Source organism: Nicotiana tabacum, chromosome 12 (genome assembly GCF_000715075.1).
Source record: "Nicotiana tabacum cultivar K326 chromosome 12, ASM71507v2, whole genome shotgun sequence".
NCBI classification, from domain to species: Eukaryota; Viridiplantae; Streptophyta; class Magnoliopsida; order Solanales; family Solanaceae; genus Nicotiana; species Nicotiana tabacum.
Genome location: NC_134091.1, coordinates 63,546,237 through 63,556,158, shown reverse-complemented (window position 1 = coordinate 63,556,158; position 9,922 = coordinate 63,546,237).

Below are 9,922 nucleotides of genomic sequence, written 5' to 3'. Positions count from 1 at the left end.
GTTAGAGGAGTATGATTTATCAAAATATCTCCATCGGCAGGCTAAGGAATAAGAGATAACAATGCCGGGATAAGATGCAAGATTATTTTATCACGAGTTTGGTTATACGTATTAATTAGTCTCAGGAACTATTGTTATATTAAAATGATGGAATTAATTATCCCATATAAAAGGTGTAATATTTAATCCCATGGGATAAATATTCTTGTCTATCACATACCCTTAACCAAATGACTGTTGGTTTGCTGCTAAGGAGATTTAATTTTCACATAATATCCAGCATTATTAGAATAATGTTTGGTTATTACATTTTGTATCATCATAAATAATATATGCATAAGTTATGTGGTGATTCATGCATTATTTTATGTGAAAGAATGTGAGAAAATATATTTAGTAATACATTTGATTAAAACAAAACAAACTCTTGTAGTAGCAAACTTGTATTTTCTTTAAAAGAGTAAACACACATTTTAGTTGTAAATGGTATAGTAATTTTAATACATCTCCAAGGAGAAATAATACCTTATTGTAATCTCTGTATTACAATTATGCATTACTAGTATAAAAAAAACCGCTCCGCGCGGCGGATAAAGATAAGGCAAAGCAAATAAATAAAAAGAATATTGTTCTAATGAGTACTTGTTTTGCATTTCTTTTTCTATTGGAGTTTTCTACTCGAATTCTTTTAATATAGAGTTACAATGTTGCAATATACCAAAATTAATTCTTCTTTGAAAAGATTAGAGCCTCTTAAAAATTAAAATGAAGATAGTATATTCAAATTTATCATTAGTGGGGTTGGAGCTACAAGCTTTTAAGATCTTTCTTCTTTTTCTTTTAAAGATGATTTTGCGGGAAGTGCACAGTTAGCCAGTAATAAGATATGTATTTACTTTTAAGTCACTGTTTAAAATGTCTTTAGTCTTTAACCACTGCTTTAATAAACTTTTACCCGCCCGAACGAAAATACCCTTCTACTATAATTCGCTGAAACCTACGCGGATTGCAGAGAACTTCGCTCAAATTAAGGACCAAGTGTCCTTAATTTTTGAACTTCCAACTCTAAGTTCAGGACCAAGTGTCCTTAACTTATGAGCTTGTTATTGTAAGTTCAGGAGTAGTTGTCCTTAATTTATGAGCTTGTAAGTCTAAGTTAAGGACTACCTGTCCTTAACTTTTGAACTTGTAACTCTAAGTTCAGGACTACATGTCCTTAATTTTTGAACTTGGAACTCGAAGTTCAGGACTATCTGTCCTTAATTTCTGTGCTTGTAACTCTAAGTTAAGGAATACCTGTCCTTAATTTATGTGCTTGTAACTCTAAGTTAAGGATCAAATGTCCTTAATTTTGAACTTCCAACTCTAAGTTCAGGACCAAGTGTCCTTAACTTATGAGCTTGTTACTGTAAGTTTAGGACTAGCTGTCCTTAATTTATGAGCTTGTAAGTCTAAGTTAAGGACTGTCTGTCCTTAGTTTTTGAGCTTGGAACTCTAAGTTTAGGACTACATGTCCTTAACTTTTGAACTTGTAACTCTAAGTTCAGGACTACATGTCCTTAACTTTTGAACTTGTAACTCTAAGTTCAGGACTATCTATGAATTCAGTATAAATATTTAATACTTTTTGTATGTTTACAGAGTTGGATTTATTTTGTAGGATTTGTTAAACATATTCTTCAGAGATGTATACAAGCCAATTCCAAACAAGTACAACTTGGTATTAGCTATGTTGTGGCGTCACCCAGAGAATGTGAAACTTGAGAAGGTGAAAGTTGTTCACTACTGTGCATGCGGGGTCAAAGCCATGGAGGTACACTGGCAAGGAAGAGAACATGGACAGAAAAGAGATAGAAGAAAGGTAACACTGTCTTTTCATATTAATTTTAATAGACTAGAGGCTACTTTTGCTTAGCATTAAAAATGTTGGATAAAAAGTAAATACCACTTTAAAAAGTGACTATCCCACGCAATTTAGGAAGAGACTTTATAAAAAAGAAATTAAAACTTTCGTTAGACAGTAAAATAGTTTGTGATATCTTAGAGAGTGAGAATAAAAGTTAAAGCGATAATAACTATCAACATCCAAATGTTATTGCACATGCCCACAATATTTTACCAGTTTATTGGATGTGTATTTGGAATAACAAATTGAAGTGGAAACAAAACTTATTAATCTTTCATAATTATAGCCTTCTAAAACGCTCCAAACAAAGTATTAATGTAAAAAGTATCATTAAATTCTATAATTGCATACGAATATTTACAAAATTACAATAATTGGCCGCAATAAATTTATTTGTATAAATAAAAAGATATGAAGGTTTATGCATTTATTTCTTTTTCTTCACGCTAATAAATGTTGCACAATATATTTTTAATTCGAGCACTTATTAAAAATTATAGTTTAATGCCGCTACAAATATATAAAATTAGCATAGTACAATAAAGAAAAAAGAACTACAATAATGACCATGTTGAAGGCCATATTACAGGATAATTCACAGAGATCCCCGTGAGTTAATTTCCTTTTTCGACCTCTTATTACACATAGTTTCTCTATTAAATAAATAAAAGTTATTGGAAGTAAATTGCCCGTTAGAAGACTGCCAACTATTTAAAGTTTTCAAAAAAATATAAAAGAAACATGAGAAATATTGAACAACCTTCTCGTTAATTATCCGATTTAATTGGAATAAGAAAAGAAACCAAATAATAAGAATATGAAAAATAAACGAATTAAAGAGAATAAACAGTTAGGAATTTGGAAAAAACAACAACGAACGTTATAAAACAATTACACATAATATATTATATATCAGCATAAAATGTACTAATAATACTAAATAATTATATGAGAAGGGAAAAAGAAAGATAAAATGATGCACAGGATAATATAAAGAACATGCAGAGCAGTCACATTTTTGGGACGTAGGGGAAATAAATAAAGACTAACAGATAGAAAATATAGTCAGATATATGCAAAGATCACAAATAAAATGATTTAAAAAAAAACAAAAAAGCAAAAGCGCATTTTAATTGATATCAAATTACCCTCTTATGGTCTATACGGTATAGTAAAGCAAGCTTATTCCTTGCATGATATGCTAGATCCCACATGAGAATTAACCTCAAAACGTAATCTCAAATATAGTATTTAATTGAAAAAATAGACTGTATATGAGCGATACAAGGCAGAAGACAAACCTGAGTATGCATTAGTGATGCCAGCTATGAGACACTATTTAGTCCAATAAACCCTCTCTCTAGAAAATATGCAAAGTCTCAATACTGTGCAAGTAAGAATTTAAATACCAGTAGAATAAAATGAATAATTACCAAACTGTTATAAAATATAGTTTAAAGTAACAATATAGAATAAGGAAAAACAAGCTAAGAGATATAAAGAGAAAGAGATAAGAGATTCTTATTTCTTCTTCAATTGTGTGTTTTTTCCTATCTATTACAAGGCCTTTATATGGGCATGGAAAGTGAAGAAAAATATGTCATTAAACATAGAAATATGTCATTAAGCATTTGAGAAGATCATGGGGGAAGAGTAGACATCCACCATAATTTAATTTTTCTTATAACACTCCCCCTTGGATGTCCATAGATAATGTGCCTCGTTAAAACCTTATTAGAAAAAAAAATCCTATGCAAAAAAAAATCCTAGTGAAGGAAAAAGAGTACACTTATTTAGAAATACGCCTTTTGGTTGCCTCGTTAAAAACCTTGAAGGAAAACCCAGTGAGACAAAACCTTGTAAGGGAAAAAGAGTACAACGCGTATTAACTCCCCCTGATGAGAGCATCAATTCACATCCTTGAGCCTTCACATCCCAATCTTGTACACTAGTTTCTTGAAGGTTGACGTCGGTAGAGATTTGGTGAACAAATCAACCATATTATCACTTGAACGAATCTGTTGCACATTAATATCACCATTCTTTTGAAGATCATGTGTGAAATATAACTTTGGTGCTCCCTTCAATTGGGCTATGCATGCTGCATTGTCTTCATACAAAATTGTGGGTAGTTTGTCACACTTCAAACCACATTTGTCTATAATAAGATGTATTATAGACCTCAACCATACACATTCTCGACTTGCTTAATGAATAGCAATTATCTTAGCATGATTAGATGAAGTAGCCACGATTAATTGCTTAGTCGATCGCCAAGATATGATAGTGCATCCATATGTAAACACATAGCTTGTTTGAGATCGAGCCATGTGTGGGTCAGATAAATACTCAGCATCGGCATAACCAACAAGATCAAGATTGCAATCATTGTCATAAAATAAACTCATATCGGTAGTTCCTTTTAGATACTGCAATATGTGTTTGATTCCATTCCAATGTCTCCTTGTAGGAGCAGAGCTATATCTTGTTAAGACATTAACTGAAAAGGTTATGTCAGGCCTTGTAATGTTAGAAAGATACATTAATGCACCAATTGCACTAAGATATGGTACTTCGGGAACAAGAAGCTCTTCATTATTTTCATGAGGTCGGAATGGATCTTTATTTATATCGAGTGATCTCACAACCATCGGCAGGGGCGGATTTAGGGAGGCGGAAGGGTGTTCATCCGAACCCCCTTCATCGAAAAATTGCACTGTTTATATAGGGGTAATTTGTTTATATATATATAAAAATATAATATCTTGAACACCCTTGACACAAGCCAAAAGCATGGCCGAGTGGTCAAGGGGGTTCAAATTTTGTACAAGATCGCGGGTTCCATTCGTGTTAAATGCAATCTTACCCTTTTTACATCAGTTTTTTTTAATTTTTAACTAAGTAAAATGACGTCGTTTTTCTTTTTAATTATATTTCCCCCAAAAAACGTTACCAATTGGGATTTGGGTTGAAAATCCCTAACTCTCTCTCTATATATATATATATCTCTCGTTGCCTCACTCTTCTGCCACTCCCTCTCTCTCTCTCTCTTCGCCACTGCTCACGCTGCCTAAAGCCCTCAACCACTATCTTCTCTCTGTTGCCCCGCCAGTCACCGGTGTTAGCCCCAGGTAAGTTCCTTTCTCTTTCTAACCCTTTCAGAATTTTATTAGTGTTTTATTAATGAATTCGTCGGAAAATTACACTGTTAAAATTTTTGAATCCCCTTCGCACATATTCTGGCTCCGCCACTGACCATCGGGGTACTCAATGGATGTGCTTTTTCCATATAGAATTGCTTTAAAATCTTTTTAGTGTATGCTGATTATTGGACAAAAATTTTATCTTTCATATACTCAATTTGTAGACCAAGACAAAATTTTGTCTTTCCACGATCTTTCATTTCAAATTCTTTCTTTAAACAGTCTACTGCCCTCCCTTAGAGGTGAGTTGTGTGGTATTCGTCTAATCATGCATTGCATGTCTTTATTCATTACTTTTATCACATATTGCCACATTCACTTTTAGGAATGAGTCTGCATTCTCAATGCTTATCACAAGTCACATTCTTTTCAAGGAATGGATCATAATCAGCGGCGTGCTTTATTATTTTTCATACCAATTTGATGATAAACATTGCCTTCACATTTTGAAGGACTATTTTGAGAACCCTTATTGTTCTCTTTTTATAATAATAGTGATGATTATTATTATTTTGACCTTTTAAACGTCCACGTTTATTATTCAACCACTTGTCTTCATTTAGACTTATTATGCGCCGCTACCATATTCACTTCAAGAATGAAGCAAATCAAGTGAGACAATATTCATGCCTTTTCATGAAAAATATATTATTTTTCTGTAGTCATCATTATATCATCAATATGGTATAGTGGGGCTCAAACCCAATATCTTACCAATATAAAGGCATGTTAGTGAATTGGGACTCAAACCCCAACTCTTATCATCATGGAGCACCAGGACTTGATCCTAATGTCTTACCCTCACGGTGCATTGTGACTTGAACTCATTGAAGTTGATATCATTAATAGCAAATGATAAAAACAATTTCAAATACGAAGGAAATGCTTACCTCTTGAGTTAAACTCTTCATAATGTCATTTGGATATAATTCTCAACAATAGACTTTCATTTACTTAAATCGGCTAAGTAATTAGTGTCAAACAGATATATGAAAATACAAAATAATATTGAAAATTCACATATGGTCTTTGCTGCAATAAGCTTACTTCAAGATGAAATTGATATAACCAGAATATTAAAGAAAAATGATGTATCAAATAGAATAATATAGTACTATTAGTTACCATGCACTTTTGTGGAAACTAAGTATTATGCTCTCTAGAAAAACAAAGAGATATAGCAGAACCTTTAGGTTAATCAGGGAATCAAAAAATAAAATAGGGGACAAATCTTTGTCTACTATCTACTACTATATGCTTTCCATATAGAAATGATTCAACACGTTAATTTGATAAGAACTATCACCAATGAAAAATTTGGTGTAGTACATACTTCTTGTACTAATATTTTATCTTATCAAAATAAAATAGTTACAAGTAATATTATTATTATTATATTATATTTGACAGTAAAATAATGTATAATCATTCTACTAGGCATACTAAAATCGTATTATAAGGTAAAACCATAAGCATACATAAGAAAGTATAATTTTAATTTTGTAGATTATTTAACATACCGCATGCCACCTATTATTTAGTTCATGAAAATTGAACAAGGTGACATCCTTAGCAGCCACATAAATACTAATTTTCTAATAACCAGACCATTGCTTATTCTAAATAGTGGTACAAATATATTTGGTTTAAAGTTCGGACTTGTTGCTGTAGCAGAAATACGTGTCTGTAACACTACATACCTTTCTGAATAAAATCTGGATAATTTTGACAATAGATCATCGAGATATACCTTACCAGAAGTGGAATTCAAACTTGAGGTTAGAAACTTCGTGTTGATAACGTGTTATAAAATATAACTCAAAGTAACAATATAGAACAAGGAAAAACAAGCTAAGGGATATAGAGAGAAAGAGAGGAGAGATTCTTATTTCTTTTTCAGTTGTGTGTTTTTTCCTATCTATTACAAGACCTTTATATAGACATGAAAAGTGAAGAAAAATATGTCATTGAATATGTCATTAAGCATAGAAATATGTCACTAAGCATTTGAGAAGATCATGAAGGAAGAGTAGACATCCATCATAATTTAATTTTTCTTATAACACAAACTAATATTAAGTGATTATCAAATAACTAATACACTATTCAAATATAATAAGAAGAAGTTACAGTTGAAAGCACCTCTAGAAAGAAAAAGAGGGGCAAGTTTGGTTCCAGGCGGAGATTTTTAGTGCGTTGGCTAATGGCTACTGAAGAAGCCATATCTATTTCTTTGTTTTATATATTGCATAAATTGATCGCTGAATTAATGACAGAGACTTTTAGGCTTCTAAATTGAAAAGAAATGGGAGAGAAAGAAGAGTAACGGAGGGAGGTAGAATTAAGAGAATATAATTAAGAAGTGAATTTTGAATTTTCTAATGTAGCACATAAATAGAAAAAATGTCAAAAATTTGAAAAAAAAGATAAGTCCAAAGAGGCATGCCATATCACTTTTTTAATATGCCATAACATATGAGTGGTGGATAAATTTTAAATAGAGAAGGACAAAATGATGGATCCACATCCACTATTCAATTGCATTTTGAACTAACCTTGGTAAATATATTAATTATTAAACAAGATTCTTTAACTTATGTGGAAAGGAAACCAAATGACCCATAAACTGTACGTTCTCACTGTAGAAGCATTGCTTGGTTTTAAAGTATAAATCCCATTCAGTATGTATGTTTCTGGTGATATCATGTCGCCAAATGGTACTAACAGATCTAGTAACGATGAATAATTGCTTCTCGTGACTGGTTGGAAGCATTCTTTTCCTATGGGACTGGGAGCCAGCCAGCTATAATAAGGGTAAAAATAGCGCAGGCTAGCAAGTGTTTGGATTGGTAATTGAAAAATAGTAAGCGTTTGCAAAGTAATTGAAAAATAATAAACGTTTGCAAAAAATACGAAAAGTTCCAGCATAATATACTGGAGATTGGTACACCTGTATATGAACTTTCAGCATATTATGCTGGAATTCCAGCACACGGAAAGTTCTAGCATAATATACTGGAGATTAGAGCACCTATGTATGAACTTCCAACATATTATGTTGGACCAGTATATTATGCTGGAACTCCATCATAATATTATGATGGAGTTCCAGTATATTTATACTGAAACTCCATCATTATATACTAGAGTTTTAACATAATATACTGGAACTCCAGTATATTATGCTGGAAGTTCACATGTAAAAAATTCGAACTCCAGTATATTATGCTGGAATGTTTTCCGGATTTTAAACAGTATTTTCGTTCAGATTCATCTTTACATGAAAAGTGGCTAAATTTCAATTACTTTTGAAACTGTACCTATTTTTTAATTACCATTCGTAAATCTAATTATTTTTTAATTACCCCGTAATAAGGGGCAACTGCCATCCAGAGGTACTACGTACAATTATATATGGTGCTACAGTTAATTTTCCTTCTTAAAGGATACATCTAGTGTGGGTAAAGAATGACAACAACATCAACCAAACAAGTCATTGTGTCTTCTCTCTTATAATAACCTTCCACGACGTTAAAGAGATTTATTAGTTTTCACGTGAAAAAATAGTCAAAAAATGAATATTTTATTTATTTAATTTCTAACGTTGGAAAAAGTAGCAGTAAATTTTTTTCCTGAATTGGCTCAGTAACCGCTAGTAAGATGGTATTTGCTATTACTAACAAAAGGTGGCCACAAATTGTTGTGTTCCATCGTAGCATCATTTATATTTATACTATATTAAAATTATAAATACCCTATCCAAAATATTGATAGACTTTTTTATCCTTCTTAATTTTGTTCTAGACAAAATTGTAATTGTAAACACTAATAAAAAATGTGGGAACAAAAACCAAAACCTGCCGCTTCTTGCCCTTTTTTGTTGGATACGCTTCTTTTATTTAGCTTTAGGATTCTTTTACATTATATCTTTTAGGTTTAAGATTCACTTTAGGTTAAAGTTGGTTTTAGGATTCAACAAAATTAATATTACTTTGGGTTTAGGATTCTTTTAATCGTAGTTTTTGTTTTCTCAAAATAGCAGGTAGTTGAATAAAGCAATTGTCTGCTTTCTCCACAAAATAGTTTTTGATTCCTCCACAAATTCGTTCAATTAAAATTTCTGGGGTTTTGAATAGAGCAACTGAAAATCAGGAATCAATCAATTATTTTGACGGTTCTTTATAAGCGATTTGTTGAATTACTTGTGAGTTATGTTGTTTATATTATTATTTGTCTTCTTACGTACCATAGTTATTTATTAGTACAATAGAAAAATTCTTTTACATTCCTTTTTCTTTGTTAATAAAAATAAAATTGTCTTTTATCATAACGATACAATTAGCATTATGAATCTTATTCATGCTTTCGTCGTTTTTTCTTTAATTTAATAAATGAAATTCTTGTGAATAAAGAGACCTATGAGAATTACAAACTAATCAGATTGTATTTTGCACTTTTTCTAAAATTAGTCTTAGTGTACGTGCGTTGCGCGTGTAACCCATATATTATATTTGTTTTAAGAAAAGCTTATTTACTTTCTTTAGACCTAAAATCATGTTTAAAAGAACATATAAGTTTGGATGCAGAAAGAGTTTTATTGTTTAATTCCTTCACATATCAGAGTTCCAAGAATAGTGTTTTTTTTTCTTTTAGAAAATGCAAATTTTCTTTTGTATTTTTGGTTATTAAATAATATTACGTGAGCTTTAAAATGTTGACACTAAAGATAATAAAATTTAAAAAGAAATTAAACAATATATTTAGGAACCTAGAGTCTAAAAACCTACATATCCTTGAATATGGAAAGAATGCT